A 21,679-nucleotide genomic window follows, 5' to 3' on the forward strand; every position below is an offset into this window, starting at 1 on the left:
AGGCGTACTGAGGCATGAACGTTGACACACTTACAGAATAATCCTGCTGTCCGCTTTTGAAGGATTCTGCCACATTTTTGAAATTTATCCTCCTGTCAATTGGAAATCAGCATTGTATAATACAATATTTATACACTTAGTGCAGTGCTTTAATTTATTCATTCTGCTTAGAGGGCTGCTGATATTCAGTCTCAGTAAATCTGAGATCCTTGACAAAATAATGTAAAAATAAGTCTAAAATGTATGAAATACATATATGAATGTTGAATGAATTTAATAAGAGGATAGATAGATCGATCTAGATTAAGATTAATCTATATTCTGGATCATTAAATTGATCTAGACTAAGATCAACAATAGACCTGAAATGATTAGTTGATTAATCAATTAGTTAATCAACAGAAAAATTCAGCAATATTTCTGATAATTAACTAATCATTTAAGTCATTTTAATGCACAAATGCAAAAAAATCCTCTGGTTCCAGCTTCTCATATGTGAATATTTTCTGTTTTTCTTAGTTAACGATGATAACAAACAGAATATCTTTGGTGTTTTGGACTGTTGGTTAGATAAATCAAGCAATTTGAATTGGTTGACTTTGGGGAATTGTGATGGGAATTTTTCACAATTTTCTGACATTTTACAGATCATACAATCAATTGTGTATTAGATAATGAAAATAATCATTAGTTGCAGCCCAAATTAAAAAAAATTAAAAATAAATTTCAACAGAAAATAAGTTTCAACAGAAGTCATTACTATTTTAGATAAGCTAAAGCACTAATCGTGGTTTATTTTACTTAACTAAAGAGCATTTTTACACTGTCGGTTGTTTCTCTCAGAGGCTATACAGCAGGATTTGTGTGCCTCAGATGGTGTGTGTTACTAAGTCCTTTAGTGTGCACCACTCTAGGAGTAAAATGAGCTTCGATCTGTCCCAGAGGTAGCCCATCAAGAGGTGGGAAGGTTAGTTGGTCGTCACGGCCATCTAGACCCTGGCCTGTGAAAGCCTGCCAGAATCAATGCTAATTATGCTGCCATCTGCGAGGTGCCTGTGCTAGGTTGACACCTGTTCACTTCCAAGTGACGCACAGAAACTTCAATCAAGCCTGGAAACAAGACGCTAATGCTGCTGAAGAGGGAAATGATTGGTAAAAGTATTGACAATGATGATAGTTAGTGGATAACAACCGTAGAAGATATACCTGAAGCTGGCTGGGCAACATCTGAAATCTTACTGTGAAACAAGTCATTCATTGCTAGCTCAAACACAATGTAGTTTCAAACATCTTATCACTGTTCCTGAGATGCTATATACAGTCATCCCCACTGAAAATGTCTAATTGACCCTTCTACTCTGTCAGCACAGTCGTTTCTCTCCTGGAATCCCAACTCAGCCTATGTGTGTGATAAATGTCCCTGGGCTATAGCAACACTGTCCCTTTCCAGATAATTTATCATGTAAAGACAATCAGTCAGAGGACTTGATTAATATTTTCTGGGGGATCTTTTCAACTTTGGAGGCTGATCTAGCCAGCCACATTAGGCAGAGTGTTTGCAAGAGGAAACCAATAAACTAGGTTTGGCTGTTTGCTCACTGAGACCGGGGGTCTGTCAATTCTTTGCCCCTTGAAAGAGATCTGCCATTAAGGTGACATGAGAAACAAATGAGGCCAATTTCTCCTCCAATGTCCCATCTGATATGTCAATAAAAAGGCCCAGCAGCCGCAGGATGCTCCAAGATGGATTTTTCCTTGCAGCTAGACAATCAGTGGAATACATTTAACTTTCCTCCGATAGGTGAATCACTCAGACAAAACCAATGGACTAGCGTTAAGTAGCAACTGCAGATTTAGTTTCAGACAAATATATGAATGAGATTTACTTCCAAGGTTTTGTTTTTCAACTTACAAGATAAGATAAGCCAGGCAATGCATTCGAATTATGTTTGTCTTTTGCTGGGTATAAAACTGGAGCTTGACCAGACATCAACATCTCCCTTACAGCAAGGTGTAGCAAAGAGGGATTTCATCGGTGCAGGTATTTTTGTTCAGTCATAGCTTGCATCAGGCTGGAGCTGTATATTTACAGTATATAAACAGTTAATACAAAAAATGCCTTCCTATCCAGTAGAGGCAGTTTCAGTTGCCACATGGCAGGTGGATTGACACAGCTGACCGATATTAGAAGCTAAATCTCAATAGCAAGTAGAAAACGTTCATTTATTAAGTTGACCAGCTGTCAACCGTACAGATCAGGAATTATTTCTCTTTTATTGTACCTGAAAAAATCTGGTTAGGACAGAAAAAGGAAATGTTCACTTCAAGAGGAAATAAATTACTATACTGCTAGTATATCTTGCTAAAATAGCTTGCAAATTAACAATGTAAATGGTGGTGCACACCGGTCTTTTACCCAGCCTCAGTCCAGGACAGACAAACAGAAATTAGAATAGATCACAATTAGAAACAACATTACAGACGCACGTGTGATTGCGATACTTATATGTAGAATTATAGCCTCATCTGCTAAGCCGCAGCATCGATAGGCATTCATTAAGTATGCAGCTCATGAAGTCAAATGTTTTTCAATAAATATCATGGGAACGAGGCTTGAGATACTCCACATTCAGAGACTTACAATGGCAGCATATGTTGAGGTGGATTGAGTCCTCAGGCTCCAATCTGGCTCTCTCTCCCTCGGACTTAGAAGATAAATTATGTGGGCTATTTTTCCATTATGTTAATCAAAACACTCGCCATATGCATTACTATTATTAGATTGGTAACAGAAGACATCCTGTTTTCAATGTGAAATTGTGAGACTGAGCCTTAATTGATCACAAACACAGTTTTAGGATAGTCAAAGATAATTCAACAGCTGGCCTTGTTTATATCTCTTGTTAACACGTTATATATGTTTTATGGGGTGTCAACTGATGTTGTTTCATATAACAGCAGCAGCCTATTTACAAGGATGCCTCTGTGTGTAATGAGAAGCATAAATGACAAATAAGGTAATCTAACTTGATTTCTGAAATAACAACACAATATCCATTCCAGTTGCTTTTCCTGAGCCATTTATGTGCTATTGTTGTCAGTGGAGGATGTGGTTTATGTGACTTTAAGTAAAACAAACAAAACAAGTGCTGCAGTTCTGGCACTTAAAAAGGGTCTGAGAATGTGTGTTGGCCCACCTGAGTTGTGCTAATTGTTTTCGAGATACACATAAGGTCTTGGGCACCATCTTAAATTCCAAGGTTGCACTTACAGCCTGCTGGACGTCCTTGACTGGAGCCAGACGTAGGTCTAGAGAGGGTCGTTTGGCCAACAATGTCATTGTTATGGCCTTTGTCATCTCAATTAGCAAGCGGGTGCTAAAACACAGAGCTCTAAATGGTGGCATCAGTGTTAACCTGGGACACAACACACTGCCCATAAACCCCAGCACTTATGCCTACTGCTGACCAAGCTGTTTATCTCTCATTACCTTCCGGCAGCAAAACGGGGCCCAGAGGTTACACTAATGACCCACTCTCTCACAAAGTTACTGCAACTACTGTTGTCGTCAGATGGAAGTATGAAATTAAACAATTCAGTTATTTTCCACACACGAGCAGCTAGATCTGTTAGCAGTTTGAATACTATTTGAGTTAGGTGGTACAGTGAGCCTCTGAAAAGAAGGAAAGTCAGTTTATCATTAAGAGTGTGTTTCCGCCGTCAGAAACAGTGGCTGATTAAATTAGGCCCATTTTAAGGTCAATGTATTTCTTTAATCAGTTGTCCCTTTTGATCATCCCTGGGAACAGTGCTCCTCAAACTCAGTCCTTGGTAATTGGTCCTCCTTACTGGCTCACTGTCTGTACTCATATGCTCATGGTTTAATGTTTCCAACATTTTCGGCACAGGCAGAGCACATAATGCTGTGCATGTTTAACAGTCATTTCCATAAGTAAGTGCAATTTCTGTACAGTTTGTTCCTGTGTAATGAAGTGAAATCTTGTTTGCATTCCTCCTATTTCGCAAGAAAACCCACTCAAGCAGCTACACGGGAATTAAAGCGGCTAAAAATTAAAAACCGGCACTATCTTTAACTGAATGTCACATTATTAGGAAATAAAATCAATTACTTGCATACTAAGTAGCTCTATTTTTGTTATTTCTGATTTTATATTCGGCAAGAGCTTTTTCCCCCTCATTGTTATTGTCTGAGTCTATAAGTGACCTTAACAAGAAAAAATGCAAATGATGTGCGAGAGAAAATGGCTAACATTTATTTATCCTCGCTGTTCTCTTGTCTTGTTGGTGTCATTAGAACAGTTCGCTGCGTCCCATTCTCTCCCATTATCTCTGCTATCAACGCAGCACAGCAAGATTCCAGCAGGGCTATAAATACTTCCCCTGGACCACATACGGCTAGCACATCATCTCCCAGACACAGCTTAATGATGGAAAAAAAAAATCTAATGTCTTTTTGCCCCCTTTCTTCCTCACATTCTCACAAAACCATGAAAAAAAGTCAGCCAGCTTACAGAAGTTACACATACATTTAGTTGAAAAACTACATTTGCACCTAAGTATCAGCGACATCTTAGAAGGTGTGAGAGGAAATGATTGATGTCTGTCTGATCATCCACTGGCACAGGTTTTTGTTGATTGCACCAGGGTCACTGACGCTAGCTCCACAAATCCATTAGAGCGAGAATGCAAAAAGGACACTTTATCTGAATTCATTATAAATGGATCTATATCTTATGTTTAGGGCCAAGGACACGATTTGTATCACAATGCAAATATCTATCATTAAATGTTGACAGTTCATTTTTCCTGGCAAAGAAAGAAAAATGTTTTCGATGCAGCACTCTTTTCTGAGCTGTTCTTTTCCTGATAAGGCGCCACCAAAGTAGTTGAAGCTGATTTGTTGTCCAAATTGAATGGTTTGTCATAATTTCATAAGGGGAAAGTATCCGGTTTCATGATTTGCATGTATTGTAACATTACAGGTAAACAGTATGATAAATATCCCAAAATATAACCAGTAACGTGAACATACAGCACACCGTACTGCTCATATGCATTTTATAATATTGGAAAAACAATATCAACAATCTGTCTGGTTTTTAGTCAAATATAACCAACAGTAAATAAGTTGTGAAATTAATAAATTGCAAATACAACGCAAAACAAAGACAGAGTGGTGTAAAAGCTGTAAAACACTTAAGAAACTGCCGTCTACACTAAATTGACAGAAAATTACTACTAGCTTCTTGTGTATAACTAATCAACAGTAACCCAGTTCAACCTCTCCTTCATACAAACTGACACATCATCATTTTTGTGCACTCACAAACTTGTCGGCACTTTGTCCGATTCAGGGAGTTGAATTGCTGAGCACATGGCTGGGCATGTCAGTCAAAGAGCAAAAAGGAGCATCCTGTTGTGTCGCTATCTAAATAATGGCTATAAAGCGTAGCTAACGGTGTCCTCTGAAACGTGCTCAGGTGGAAAGAACTAGACAAACAGAGACAGCCACTGCAGTGCTCCCTGACACAGAGGACAAAGTGAGGGCCTCATTTCCTCCCTCTAATCAGTGTTTACATCCACCCCAGTGCCAATGGCTAGTGACTGAGCAAGACGTGTATCAATCACCAAAGGCAACCTAACTGGGGAGGACATACTGATACACAAACTCACAACGCACACTCTGACACAAACAGACCCACACCAGCCTGGCACCGGGGAGAGCAACACGCTCTCATCCTTACCTCTTCCTCTTCTATTGTGTCCTCTTTCTCTCTCTTGCTCTCTCTTTCTCTCTCTCTCTCTCTCTAATGGGTGCAGAGAAATTACAGCTAATTAAGGATGTAAATGGTGGCGGAGAGTGACTTCTAATTCTGCATTAAATTGTCTCTTACCTCAGCAGAAAAATTTATCAGAGGAGGCAATGTCAACTTTAACTGGGGTGACTTATTTGCATTTCTGCACACATTAATTCTGGGATGTGCAGCGCCTACAGAGGGCATGAACAGCATCCCAGCAACCGGTAGGCTTCCACCCTGTAGTCTCCTAGCTAGTAAGCTCTTTTCACAAAAACTGCTGTACAAGACACACTAGGAAGCATAGCAGGCAAAGACAAACACACAGAGAAATGCATGTGCCAAGTCTGTAAAGGGGGTGTCACTTGCTTCACTCCACAGATGTTTACAAGGTCACAGCACGGCCATAAAGACTGAATGAATGCAGGAAACACAGCTCAATGTGCGGAGAAGAAACACAGGTTAGGTGTTGCAGCTGAGCGCATTAATTATCTTTGCAGCCATTCTTGAGGTGAAAGCAGCAGATTTGAGGCGCGGCCAACAGAAGCGGTCTACATGGACCGCAAAGTCAGAGGGCACGCCAGCAAACATGTGGTAGGTGCCAAGCTGCAGGGTCTGAAGCTGGGCACCAGGGACAAGAAAGATTAGAGATTTATGACAGCTTTTCTGCAAAGTCATGCAGTTGGCCATATGTATCAATGACACGGAGGATCTATGTATAAGACATCTGAGCATAAATACAGACGTATTGCATACATGCAACAATACCTGAATACTAACAGATAAAATACTCCTTGGCTACGACCTCACAGAGGCCCATAGATTGTGTTTGCTTGGCCATTGATTGACCCCCAAGTGAAGGACCTCATCATTCTCTCAGCTGTTCCTTCGTTTCATCCAGCTCAATCCATTTACATTTAAGCACAGCTCTGCTCGGCCTAATTAGTTCCATGGCTCCATTAGTCTACATTGTGGTCAATCCATTCATCACTTTGCATGTTAGTTAAAAGCCCATTTCTCTGATCCTGTCACTGTTCTCTGCCTATTACTGTTCTTTTTTTCTAGAAAGGAGAGTGAGGGGGATTATGGGTAACTAATTACCAAGAAGATGACATCACAATAGGCCCAACCTTATTAGTAACTTGGTGGATACTTCAAGTCTGATAAGCTGTAGATTTTATTTTATTTCCACATGACTGGACTTAAGGGGATATGTATTTTGTCTGATGAAGAAACTGAAAGTGTTTAGATAATAGATGTAAAAAGGAGGCTTCATATTCATTTAACAAGGGCAGAAAAAATAAAGAGTAGTGAGAAAGTGAGGGAGAGAGAATAAGAACGACAGAGAGAAAGAGAAGTGGTAATGATCCCTGCACTGAGAGACTTGGCTCACCCACTGGCATACTGGCTCATATGGTCCACTGGCTCCAAACTTGCTGAGGTCTAAAACTCGCATTACGCCTCAAAAAAGGCAGGCAACCAGGACCTCAACACACTGAAGCTAATTAATTCTCAGACATAATGAGACATTATCATGTTTGATGTACAGTTCACATACTCTCAGGGTGCTCTCTGCTATCAGGACACAAACAGTTTGCGAAAACTTGCTCTGACAAAAAGGAAACAATCAGGCGGAGATGACAAGACTCATTTAGCAGATAAAGCTGTCATGTCAAACAATGTGAAAGTGACCTCAGCTTATGCTCAAGGATTTCTTTTTTGTCAGTTTATTGTTGATTTACAAATGGAGGCATCCAGGTTCAGAAGCAAAATGCTACAGAGACAATTTAAAGCAGAGAATCAAAGAGAGTTTTGCATTTATATCCCTTGTGTTTGAGTAACTCTTCTGTTTCCTTAGTTGATTATATCCCATTGTTATTCACTTTACCATTGCCAGGTCACCACCACTTTACGTCTACTATCTGCTGGAGACAAGTGCAGCGAGGATGACTCTCAGGGTGATTCAATGTCTGGTACAGTCCCTGGAAGCGGAACTCATTTCCAAGCCAAGCTACCTCGGAGTCCCAGCAAGGAGACACGAAGCAATCTCAGGCCTGTGATGCCCTCCCACAGTACCCACTGCCCTTTCACTCCCACATCCTTCCCTTTTATAGGTAATCTATTTCCACCCCCTGTAAGGTAACTCCATCTGAAATTTTACATCTCCCCTCTATCTCTCTCTGGTTTCCTCTTCCTATGATGGATGAGCTCCACACTCTGGGGTGTCTCAGCCTGTCCATCATGCACTGCGATTAGGAATTAAAAATTGCAAACGTTTCACAATAGCCACCCCCATTTTTCTCCAACTCCCCCTCCCCTAGCTCTGCCACAACCCCGCCTCTCACCCAACCACACCTGCCACAGCATCAGCACCACCGCCATAACCAAAAGCCATCGGCACCATCAACACCACATCCCCATGCTGCCTAACACACTATCCCCAACTGAGATGCACCAAACACCTACATTCATCTAAGTGGGGAAAAAAAAAACATAATTTATTTTGTACTTCCCAGATAATTTACTTTTTTTCTTTCCTTTCTACAGGAATTCTCCATTTCCCTATAAAATGAAAATTCATCTAGAATTACATCTTATGTCATCATTATGTTTATTAAGCGTGGATGATGTATATGAACAGCACTGGCTTGCCGCTGAGTGCTTAATGATGCATAAGATTAAGCCGAGGCTCTCAGCTGCGCTGTGACTCCCCTCTGGTACCCATACTGCCGAGGCATGCTGGGAGTACAAGCTCCAAACGGCCATCAGGTGAAAGGAACTAACATCTCTCTTTTTGTCTGCGTGTGAGTGAGACTGAATGTGTGTGTGTACTTATGTTTTGTGCACACCGCTGAATGGGAGTGTGTTTCTTCCTGCACACATGTAAGAGCTATAGAGAAATGGTACACTATCACCATGCTTTATAGTATCTGTCCACCTATATTAAAAATAACTAGCTTTTGCCTTGCTCACTGTGCTCCGATCATGCTGTTTTCTCTCTTTCATCCCTTTCTCATCTCTGCCCCTCTATCCATCCCTGGACCCCTTCTCTCTATGTCCTTCCTCCCTTCATTTCTCTTCTCCCCTTCTCTCTGCCACACTGCTGTTTTGCCGCAGCAGTCTATGACAAAAACATTATCCTTCTGCTGCTAAACAATCCAATAAACCTCTCCACAGGGAGGAAGTTAACCTCTTGTCTGTTCGACTGATGCCTTCCAGACCACGTGACGGCTGCCACAGTAAATTCAAATCATTAGTCGCCTTGCCCCCCATCAGAGAAAAAAACTTCTATTAGTAATGGAGACCTCGTAAGAGACCTTCCGCGGAGAGCACTGCCTTCCCAATTCCCAGTGGAGAAATCCCGCGCAAAAAACTAATTCTACTTTTAATAATCTGTCATCAAGACCAGAGGCAGTCATAAATTATGTGGGGAGCATGTGCGAGAGCGAGCCACAAGAGGGAAATCAGGGTAGAAAATCAAAGCCCAAGTTTGACAAACTTTCCTGAAGATAAATAATAACTTACAAACCGGATTAGTTGTTAAGTCACAGCTGAGTGCACAGTCAAGCCATTCCAATCAGCCAATGCAGATGAAGAATTTATAGGTAGAGCTCATCATTTGTTTTCTCACTCTCCTCCCTCTTTTTATATGCATCCCACCTTTTCTCATTCCTGTCTCCTTCCAGCTTATTATATTCACGGCCTGTTGTCACACCCTGGACTGGTTTTATCATTAACTCCTTGTGTGCCAAACCAAACACTATATGTAAAGGCCTTTTTAAGGTGACAGATTTTTTGTTTGGGGGGAAGGGCTAAGGCCAAAAGATGACAGAAGAAGGAATGCCTGACTTGTGTCGAAAAGTAAATACAAGGGAACACTGGCATCCCCTCACCAACTGCAGCATTATGGGGCCTTAATACCTTAATTGACCTCTAAAACAAAGGAAATCATCATGGGAGAGGTATGGTAAGGGAGAAAGACACTTTTGAAACATGACCAAGGGAGTGTGAGGGAAAAGGCTATCAGCCGCAAGGGTCTGCTCTTTGTTCCTGTGTCAATATCTCTGCAAACTATCGACATGCATCATAATCGTTCCCTTCTATCAAGTGCAGACTAAAGAACAATCTCCATTAGGTGACAGCGCCCCGGCAGGTTGATAAATGCTCCCTGACGAAAGGGAAGGAATTGCGTAAAATAAAGAGGCATGTTCCAACAAGTCTTGTCAAAATGGTATTGATTTAATCATCTGCAGAAATACACATTCTTGGTTAGTGTAGCGTGCAGCAGCGATGGCAGCAGCAGCAGAAGCTGGGATACGCTTTACAGTTGTTGACGCGGAGACGCTCTCCCTCATTGGCTTTGCAGGTGATGAAACACACGCTGAGCTGCGCTCAATTTTTTTTCCCTCTCTCCCTCTTCAATCAGATGTTATTCTAAGAAAGTGTCTGTAAATCTCCTTTTCTATTTTTATTTAGGACCAACATATATAACTTAATTTGAGTGGGCGAGTCTATATATAACGCGCCACCATGGCCAGCCTTCTCATTGGCCTCTCAGCAGAGTGCAGAGGCGATAGATAACAATAGCCCTCCATCATCTAGACACACCAGTGGTATTCCAGTGGCTGGAGTGAGCTGGCCAGAGGTCTAGGAGTGTTTATTTAACATCGGGGTGTTGGAGAGTGTGTCTCACCTTGGGACAAATGGATCCCCTCTCCGTCCTCCTTTGGCAGCCTCAGAGTAAACACCATGGCAGAAAACTGGAGGTCTCATTGCTCTGAAGTACAAGTTCATCAGGCAGGTGGGTAGGTCCATCATTGGAGTCTTACTGCAGGATGGAGCCCCTATAAAACATGGATCATGCCTGTATAAATATCCATGTTGCTCATATATATCTGTGATTTAAACAGTACAACAAACTGCTACCTCTTGTGACAGAGTAAAATGAAAATCTAGCCTGAAATCAAAATCAAAGCAGCGCCAGTGCTAGCAAAAGCAGTTGTTTTCTTACAATTGTAATCATTTAGAAGGTTAAAGGGGGTATTATTATCTGTGCACAGCCCATCTGAGCAGTGATGAGGTGAACACAAATAATGTGCGTCCTCTACAGAGGGAAGATGTGTGGCTGTGGCCGCTGGGGGTTGGAGACAATCCCACAGTGACCTGACCTTGACATGTCTGAGTGAAATGGTGGTGGAGGCTAATACCTCATCATATTGAGTTTGACTTTGAGCTCACTGTGGTTGGCAGCACCATAAAACAAAGGATAACAGTGTGGACAAACAGTCATAAACTATGAACAATTAGCATACACTACTATCAAACAAAACATGTGGCTTGCCTAAGTATTTTTTAGCAAATATAGACCATCCTGACTGCTGCTACATGCTTTCACTCATTAAATGATATCTGAACATTTGCCAACATCTAGAAAAATATATACAATATTCTAAAAACAACTCTAAACAGTAACTCCTTAACTTATGAATAATATGGGACAGAATTCATGATATACACATAAGAGATTTTTAGATAACTAAGCTTATAATGTGAATAGGACACAGTTCTTATCAGACAACAAAACCTCAAAGTAAATGAGATGGAATCATACATGACTGGATCATAAAATGTCTACATTACCAAAAAAATGAAATGGCCACTTCTCTGAAATCAGGATATAACTCATCATATCAAGCAAAGACTGAAGCTTCAGACATTATTCAGTCCAGGAGGACAGGTGGAGAGGTGAGGGGAGACACCTCATGTGAGTACAGACCTTTATATATTACCTCCTGCTCCAAAGTAAGGACAAAGAGAATGAAGATGACTACCCTGTCACAGGAAAAAACAGATGAACCAGACAGACCTGACTGAACTGTTCACTTACCGCAAACTGGGCCTCATACAACACACTCCAACTTAGCTGATATACTTTTGATCAATAGTGGTGGAGTATGTTCACCCATGCCTTATCTCTGTTTATAAACTACGTAAAAAATATATTGAGCTTCTCTCTTTTGTAGGGTTACTGATATTGTGTTACAAAAATGATTCTGACAGGCCTTTAAAATATAGGTTACTATACAGATTCTATATCATGTTTTCAGTGTATGGACAGTTGACTCAGTATACTTCATTACAAATCCAAAATGGCTGCTAAATTGAAATATAAAGACGTGGTATTTTTGGCATGCATTTTCTTTTCAGTTCAGTTAGCGTGATAGTGAACTGTATTCTGACTGCAATAGTAATCTAGATGTGTAGATTTTCAATGGTAGATTCAAATAATTTGCTCAGCTTGATCGTTGTACGTCATGCTGTGGTATGAAGTGAATAAACTGCATCATCAGACATATTTGCTGGTTGGTTAGCCAAACAGAGACTTGTTTTGTCCACAATTTTCCCTGTCAAGCTTGTCATTGTTTGTGCCATTTCTCTGGTCACAGAGCAAGAAACACACACACACACACACACACACACACACAAAAAAAAAAAAACAAGAAACACAAATATGTCAGGTAAGGTACATCATTTATGACTTGAGCCAGCCTCAAAATGAGCTAATATTCATATTGGATGGATATTAGATGAATACATCACTTAGGGTTCTCCAGTCCTCTAACAGTTAAGGCAATCTTAATCTCTATGTCAATAATGAAGATGTGTGTGATATCAACTAGTCAGGATAATTAATAGGAATGTCAGTGACATTGTATTAATAGCATCATGCATAGCATCAATTTAGCGTAAATTGTCGTTTTGACAAGCCATTTTAATTAAAACTATCACACAAGAATTAAAGGACCGTGGTCGTCATTTTGGGAGACTATCAAATAATGTTACCATCTGGTATTTTTTGCATGTCTTCTCCCCGCTAATTATAAGTGATACTCAAAAGGTTAGAGGCACTTTGGCAGAGACAGTGATCACCACCATACTGTCCCTGCAATAACCCAAAGGTTATTATACTATACATAGTGAAGATATGATAGCCTGCTGTTCTATTATGATAGACAATAATTATGAATGACCAGAACTTTGAATGCCCTATTTTGACCACTGGTAATATTCTATCTTCATAGCATTCATAGTATTTTTCACATAATATTTCTAGTTTTGTTTCCTTATCAATCCTACAAGGTCAGGTGATACACAACCTCAAACCAGAATGCACTTCAGTCTTCAGTGAGCGGTGATCTAGCCCTGGAATCAATCTTCCTGACCACTCTCAGAGACCAGGAGTGAGCTCAATATGGGCTCAATTCCTGTGGGCTGCTCCAGGAATGAATTGAAATAGCACCCCTGTACAGTAGTCTTGCAGACAGTCTTTACAGGAAATGTTGCTGTTTATTCATCCAAATGCAGCAACTGCGCTTCTCGGGAGAGCACAAGAGCTCTCTGTCAGTGGGATTCACAATTCTGCAGAGGTCACCTTCATGACTGAAGAGGAGAACCTTGCTTATCAATAAAGGCTGTTGAAAGAAAAGGTCTAATATTTTAATTGTAGTAATGGAATATCACTCTACAATTAGACATTGTATTTTGTGCAACGGTGACCAAAAAGAAGGAGTTTCACTCCCATGATGATACAGTCCCATGGAGCACTGTATCACCATGATAGTAACCAAATTACCATGCCATTTTTAATGGTATTACCGAAGTACTTTATTATCACGGATTGAACAAGTTCCCATGTTTACATATACAGTATAGTACTGATTATGCTGGAAAGGCAAAACCCACGTAAGCACAAAACTGCATGTATACAGCCAAGGTATATTCCTTGAACTGCAGTTGTGCAAAGTATGTGTCACTAGATTTCCGACTTTTTAGTATTAGTAGTAACAAATATGGTGGTATGGTGTATTTGGCTGTAATCTGGCCCAGCTGATGATTTATGCTACGATGAGGTCTGATGATCACAGCACTTCTCATACGTAGCGCAAAGCTGGCCTCCTTCTGCTAAGTGTAAGGACTGTAGCATATAATGCAAAACAAATTAACATATTGTGTCATCTGGAAACTCTAGTCAGTAGTTTCTGTTCCTTGGATGGCAACATTGCTGTTTTGAGATGATTATGTTTGGTGTAGATTGAAAGGGAAGCATAGTTATATACAAAACCAGAAAAGGTTTCGAAAAATGCTGGAAAAAGAGGCTATGTCACAAGACATTAAGGGTAGATGTTTAAGAGCAACTTAACAGCTAAACAACATGTTTGCACCCTTGTTTAGTTAGTCTAGCTACTGTAATGCATTGCTAATATGCAACAAAATAATTAGACGTTCGACAAATGGTCATATGATTTGCCATTTACTAGATTTTAATCATATATTTGAAAAAATATAAAATATGCTGAAACTGGAACCTCCATACAATTAAAATCATCCATTTTAAGAAATGAAAACTTACAGTTCTACAGTACTTCACTGATGTGAACTGTTTTACTGTATTATAGGGATTTGTCAAATTGTTTTATGGACAGCTAAATCAGTGAGTGAGCATGTGAGCAAGCGAGCGCAAGAGTTAGGTGAGAGAGTGATGGAATGAGTAAATGAATGAGTGTAACATATAAGAGCGTAAACAGCCTGACCTCTTTGCTGACTTGTGTTTTCAGTCACTCTTCCTGGTTACTATGTGTCGTGCTTTGTTTCATCTGATGTGCAATTATTTTTTCCATTTAATACACAACATGTATTTCACTTAGTTTTTCTGAATGAAATTTCAATCAGAGGCCATTACACTCTTCAGACAGAGAAAGTTTAGATAAATAACAAGACGCAATGGAAAAGAAAATAATGCTCTGTCAACGGAGATGGAAAACACAAAAATAATCATTTGCGAGAAGCAGGTGATGCATATGTTGAAGTGTCAAGAAGCAGAGGAGAAATTAATAGCTTTCTGCCATAAGCATTTTTTGATAAATATGATTACATTTGCATACTTCATTTTACTCTTGATCTGCTGTCTGGGTGATTCTTGTGATTCTCATGCACCTGTTCCAAAAGGAAAAGTAATTTCCATTACTGCTCAAACATGAAACAAGTATTTCGGGTCTCATTAGGGATTTCCCTGCTGCTCGTCCGTTGACGACACAATACAGCAAACATATGTCAGCAAGACCATGTTGGATAATTGTGGATCAAGAGTAAAGGAAATGGTTAAGTTACTTGTTCACGTGGACACAACGTTTAATTGCCTAGACTATTTCTGCAATGTAAACAATGCAATGTGAATAATGTGTAAATCAATGATTTGAGGAGATGGTTGTGGGGTGGGTGGTGGATGGGTCTTCTAGGAAGTGTGTTGTGCCTCATTAACTTATCAATAAGGCCATCTGACATCATCTTCTATTTTGCCCTGATAAGGAAAGCTGTCCATTCCAGTGTAATGGCCCTGCGTTTGTCCTACATCTTGACATGTGGCTAAAGAATCAGGTCCTGCACACACACATAACCTCGATAACATGGTTCACTTTTACATTTACTAAGTGCAATAGTGTTTACTCTAATTTTGCTGAAACTTACAAGCTATGTTTAAGGTGCCAACTGCAGATCTCATAGTGGATTCCATCACGTTAAGCTACTTTATCAAGGTGTTGCTCTTCTTGTGTTTAGGCCATAGGTCATTGAACATATGGGTGCCCTCTGGTCTGAGTATATGCTTTTTATGTGGTCAGAGACATGCAGTGATTGAGTTACCTTTTTCCAATCCAGTAATGGACCTGAATAGTACACTGCATCTTGGAAAGTGAGCTCTACAGCATCCCCAAGTATTCTGATAAATGTTGCTTTCATTTTAAATGAGACCTTTTATCTCTTTAAAATCCAATGATTCAAAATTTAAAATGGAAAATCTTTTGGAGCTTAGTGATGTTGGTTTCATAGCTCTTGTTGTACTATGTACTGTCAATTAACAGCTCTTTAGAAAACATAAATTAAAATTAGGAACTAGCTCCTGATAAACTATCTGTAAGGAATCATTGCTAACCATTTGTAGAAATTGAACTTCAACATTGTTAACATTTCATGTCTTTGCCATGGATTGAAATCGACACACATCCATGGTCTTCGTATGGTGATTCTCTGGGCGAAGATATCTGCACTTTTCCCCTGCTGTTTTCCAGTTCAGGATTCCAATTAACCTGTGCAAAGCGTGACGCCAATCACAGGACGCCGTATCGACAATGGGCATGAAAAGAATAATGCTGTTAGGATGATGTAGCTTACTGTGGGGGACTCCTCCCTCACTGGTGACAGAGAAGTTTGCTCCAGTCATTTATCAAGTCTTCTCTGGCCACCGAGGGGCCGGTGAGTCCCAGGGCCGCCTGCTGCTTGGGGGGCCAGCATGCAATATGTGCATTTTAGGCCTCTGGTGGGCTGGCAAAAACTGCTGATGTGCTCACTGCTGCTAAGTTTGATGGATTTGTTGTTGTCATTTGCTTTGGTTCTGTTCCCCGCAACAAAACAAAGGGAATCATTAACTCTTTTGTGCTGCATGGGACTTTTATGGGTTAGGGATAATGCAAAACGAGATGGGGTACAGATGGGGTCAGCTGGAGCATTCTGTTGCTGGAACCTTCCAGAATGGGGCGTTGAACATGCATGGATGATCCTGCATAGAGAGCTGATTACAGAATGATTTAGTGACCACTGATATCCCCTTTCTTTCTCAAGCTCCCATCATCGGGCTCATTTCAGCCGCAAGAGTGCAACTGGCAGTGCTCACCACTTATATTTATAGCCAGTTGCTGTTTAGCACCTCATGCGATGTTCTGGCCAGGCTCAAGACTGAGCCATTACAGTGCATCACCGTTAGAGGCTTGCAGTGTTTACTGATGCAGGCTTGGCAGAGGACTGCTCTACCATTTAGGGCTGCTGCTATGATTCTGGCACACTGTAAAGCTAAGTGCAGTCAACTTAAAAAGTCAACACTAATTTGTTCCTGTAAAACTATTTAAGTTAGAGCGGAAATTATTAGTCAATCAATGGGTTTATTGATCAACATAAAATGAATCGGCAGATATTTAGATAATCGTTTCCGTCATTTTTCATGCAAAAATGTCAAATATTCACTAGTTCCAGCTTCTCAGAGGTGATGATTTGCTGCTTTTCTCTGTTATATTACATTATATTATATATTATTATTACACAGCTTTGTTGAATACTCAATTCTGATTGGTCAATTATGGCATTCTTTGATCTGTTATTTCTGAAGAGCAGACAGCTGCTATGAATTACAGACCTTTGCTATGGACGCAGTTCTGATCATCATGACTTTGGAGTCGATCCGCAGAAAGAAGTCCTGTGGCAAAAAAAAACACGTTTTAAAATAATTTTTAAATCAATGAAATTAATATTTGGTGAAAAATGATTGATTTCTTTAGTTAGTATCCATGTAATAAGCGGGATAATGTCATTATTGCAAAATGATTTACTATTTCGCAATAATGACCAGCTCACTGTACATTATCCCTTACTTATAAGTTACATCATTGTAAACTGAAGATCTCTGAGTTTTGGACTCTTGGTCAGACAAAACAAGCAATCTAAAGACATCACCTTGGGCTCTGGGAAACAGTGATGGCCATTTTTTTCACTTTTTTCATAGACTAAAAGATTATTCGATTAATTGAGAAAATAAGCTGCAGATTAATTGATAATGAAAATAATTGTCAGTTGATAATTTTGTGATGCACGGTTTTTATTTGTGTCTTCCGATATAAGTAGGAATTTTTGACTTTGTACACATTAATTAATTAAATTCCTGGCAAGACTGTATGACTTTAAAGCTGAACAGATGTCAGACGGCGGTGAGGACATGTACAGTATTGACTGAAGCATGGCAAAATGCTAAGAGAGAAAGTTATTTTATATATATATATATATATATATATATATATTCCTAAAAATATCATTAAAATGTCCACGGACAACCCTATTAGCAAATACTGTATATTATCTTAAAACTGAAAACACGCATTGAGTTTACAGTGTACACAATACATCTAAATACACTGAATTGTTGACGTTTCACCTTTAGAGGAAGTGAAAAAGATTCCATATAATGTAAATGATTGTGGATAACTGTACTCGTCCAGTCTAAATGCATTCTGTTTATAAAAAAACACATTGTAACGGATGAAGGGACGTGTTTGGCCGAAAGCAAGCGCGCATGCAGTTGCTAAACTTCAAGGTGAAGACTTACTTCCTCAAGGGAGAGTTGAAGATCAAGACAAATCCTCTTATTTTTCTCTGTCAAGTCATCACAGTCTGAGACGAAATACAAATTGAGATTGTAGCAAACGGCCTGCGACAGTCTGCTGTTGACTGCAAGGGTTACAGGGGTGATTGAGTGTGTGTTTGACTGCTCGAGGCCGAGGGCTAACAGTACTGTTACAGAGACAAGGTCGTCTCAGAGAGCGAGTAGCCTCAGCACATAATCCCAGTGTTCCTGGCTACTATGAACACAGGCCCGCCACAAAATTGATTAAAGTGGAAGACCATTACTTGGGGAATAAGATCATCAAGATAGATGGAAGTGTATGGTTTTGGTCACCTCTTGCGTTCAAATGCGCATGGGTTCTCATTTTAGATAATCTTGCCTCCCAAAAAGAGACAACTAATACTTTGACCAGAGATGACTCATGTTGCCTATTGAGGGGTCAGCAGTCATAATAACAATTCGATTTAGCTTAATGTAACATGAGCATCCAAGAAAAATGGCTACACTATACAGTAGCAATATTTTATCAATATTGACCAGAGGCTCAAGCCAACCTTGATATGTTCCCCTTACTCTCATCAATAACACAAAAGAGGAAAGTTATTTCCCATATAAAACTAATCTTTCCTTTTTATTGTATTTTAATGAAACAGACTTGGTTCTAAGGCAGTAATTCATTCCATTTGTTATGTTTGGACAACTCATTAACATTATCATCTATTATCATTAGACTGAAATTTTAAGCTTCTTCTCCCTTGAGATGCAGTGCGTTTCTTCTCTTCAGTTTGCATTAAAACAAATGTGGACCTGCTGATGCATTAGATTAATGTGCTCACTCACTGCCTGCTACAGCTTGAAAACTGGACCAGATTTCTGTCTTTTGAGCCTCATCCACAAAGGAAACATATCTTTGCTTGGAAAAGTCCTTAGTATTACTGTATTTATTGTGCCTTATGAAAAGATGTTTGTTTCATCCAGTCAAACAGAAAGTAACAAGTGACTATCAGTACAAGTTCATCTTTGCATTGAATGTAATGTCACCAAAACACACAACAAAGCTATCTAGTGATATAGCGTGAATCTATTGTATCAGTAATTATTGAATGTAAACATTGCTCTCCTGGAAAAACAGAGAAGCCTGTGTTCATACACACCACAATATAGAATTATTTGCCCAGAGATTAATTTGTCTGCTAATTTACTGACTAATATAATCATTCACACGTCAAGCATTAGTAGCACTGTTTTTGCCTGACTTCATGTAACATTTACTAAATCATAATGCTAATGAGTTATTTAGACTTCCAGATCAAATTCAAAGTTCTTAATTCTTGCTGAGTCTGCTGCAACAGATCAAGCCATTTGCTAATTACAAAGTTTGCTTTTTCCTGAATAAATAATGTTGATTAATTAGCAAGTCAAAATAAGTGAAGATGATCTATGTAGTATATATCACTGTCATGAAAACTTACTGAAACGTTTCATTTACACTGCCTGACTTCTTAATCACATGGATCCAAACTTTACTAATTTGATGAAAAATTAATAACGTGTAAGGTGAAAGGTTTCACGTAAAACCTGCCGATTAAAAATAATCAAGATGTTGGAGTAATGAAAGCATCTAAACAATACATCTATTGGCTTCTTAACTATTTCAGACATTATTTATAGGAAATGTTTAGTTCATCTCTAAGGTGGATGTACAGCCTCCAATATTTACACATTTTGCATTCTGTGGATAAATAAATAATGTTTAGATGTGTTAATATTAACATCTGTGAAATTGCTTTACCTCATGCAGTGACAACATTGACAGACCAGGTAACATGAACATGAGTGTAGGGTAAATAGACTGTATTCATAATATAACACCATCACAAACTGATGGCCTCCAAAATGACCACAAAATTGAATCAACACCTTTCCGACAGTCTTTCCACATATTTTAAGCTTCACAGAGGTAGGATTTATAGCACGCCTGCTGTACCGGATTACATTACATTACATTGTAAGGATTTAAGTGTTCTTGCGAATGAGTAAGTAAACATGCATTGGTTCTTATTTGGCCAAAAAGATATCATATCATCCTGACCAAACTTTCAACAAAAACGTTTCGTTATATAATGTGAATAAAATGTCATATCTCTAGTGTGTTACTGCCTTTTCTGTACTATAATTAAAAAGTGAAACCGTGAACATGCATGCAGTATACATCATATACATACCTGAAGTTTGTAAAATCTTGTCAGGGCACGGGGCAGGTCCTCCAGGAGCCGTATGCAGAGTGGCTCAAACCTCCCTCCTATTTCTGCACTGGGTATATTACTCAACCTATAGCCTTGCATTGCTCATATGTGACACTTTTATGAATTTAAAGTCATGTCCCCATACATCTTGCCCAATCCTGTTAGCATCAAAATGTTCCATTTGCTGACAAAGCTCTTTCAAGAGCTATAAGCTAAGCTAAATTATCCCCACAACGAACGTTGCATAATATTACAGTTTGTCTAGCACTTCTTCTAGTAGGCTAATGCTAAAGCTAACGTTTTATAGCTAACGCTATATTAGTTTATAGATGACATTTTTAGGCTAACGTTGGCTTAGCTAACATTGACTAAAAATAATAATCTCTCCATATTTTGGTGATAGTTATAAATGTTGGTGCTGTTTATGCCTTTTTCTGTATTTAACTAGCTCAAGCTAGGCTATCGTTTTAAGATTTCCATCAAAAGGTACAGTACACAGGTTATTTAAAAAAATCGCACTTGACGTTCCGGTGCGTGCCCGATGCGTGCGTGCTGATGGTAACGGTGCTTTGATTGGATTGGTTAGCAGGACGACAGGCTTGTCCAATCATGTGATATGTAGGCAGAACAGTCACAACCGCACAAACAGAAATCTTTTTGAAAACAGCAGGGGGGATATTTTTTACACAATTGTTTACCACTTTCTAAGTCAACATGTTGTTTTTATACCTTGGTGATATTTACAGAACGCCTTGATGTTTTTTAATGTGGTCCAGTGATTTAGTGTATCTGTATTACAGTATATCATGATTAACAAAATCAATTCTGGAGATGGCTTTGACAGTTTTACCTTTTTTTTTATTGCACAACTGTAACTTCTTTGTTACAGTAGTCTAATGCCCTCAATTTGATTTAAACTTTTTATTTGAGTTTTTTATTTAAGGCTTAAGATTAATTAATTAATTCTTCATACTCATTGATGGCCCAAATCTGTTTGCAGTAAAGCTCAAAATAAAAGTTAACAGACTGAGATGTGTAAGTATAAGATACCACACTGCCAGGTTGTCATCGTGGCTGTATACAATACAGCCATAATTGTTCATATACACGTATATAACATTATGTAGCTGAAACATGCTCATCATGTCATGCTATTTGTAAAAAGTGTGATGCCACCATGTGCCATTTATATGATTACCAGTACTTACATTACATTACAATTGTAAGCCCCCACTACATATAGAAACAAACATACATGGTGACAAACGGACTGCCATAATGCTGCCACTGCAGAAATATACTGTGAAATATTAGGTTGCTGTAGAAAGATAATTATCCTAAACATGTCAGAGTCCCCTGATTTGCAGTCACTATACTATGGTCAGTGACGCCTC

The 21,679-nt window shown here is 39.2% G+C and overlaps 1 protein-coding gene across 1 annotated transcript in view; it reads right to left on the reverse strand.

The window, feature by feature from the left end:
* LOC122867349 (cadherin-related family member 1) overlaps positions 1–20,791 on the reverse strand; it is a 102,611-nt gene extending 81,820 nt beyond the window's left edge. The window contains exons 1-3 of the mRNA XM_044178032.1: positions 20,265–20,791; positions 17,059–17,118; positions 10,510–10,660 (exon numbers count right to left, since the gene is read on the reverse strand). The gene's annotated coding sequence lies outside the window, so the exon portion shown is untranslated. The remainder of the gene's footprint in view (positions 1–10,509; positions 10,661–17,058; positions 17,119–20,264) is intronic.
* Positions 20,792–21,679: the final 888 nt, after the last annotated feature.

This window comes from Siniperca chuatsi, linkage group LG20 (assembly GCF_020085105.1).
Source record: "Siniperca chuatsi isolate FFG_IHB_CAS linkage group LG20, ASM2008510v1, whole genome shotgun sequence".
NCBI lineage: Eukaryota > Metazoa > Chordata > Actinopteri > Centrarchiformes > Sinipercidae > Siniperca > Siniperca chuatsi.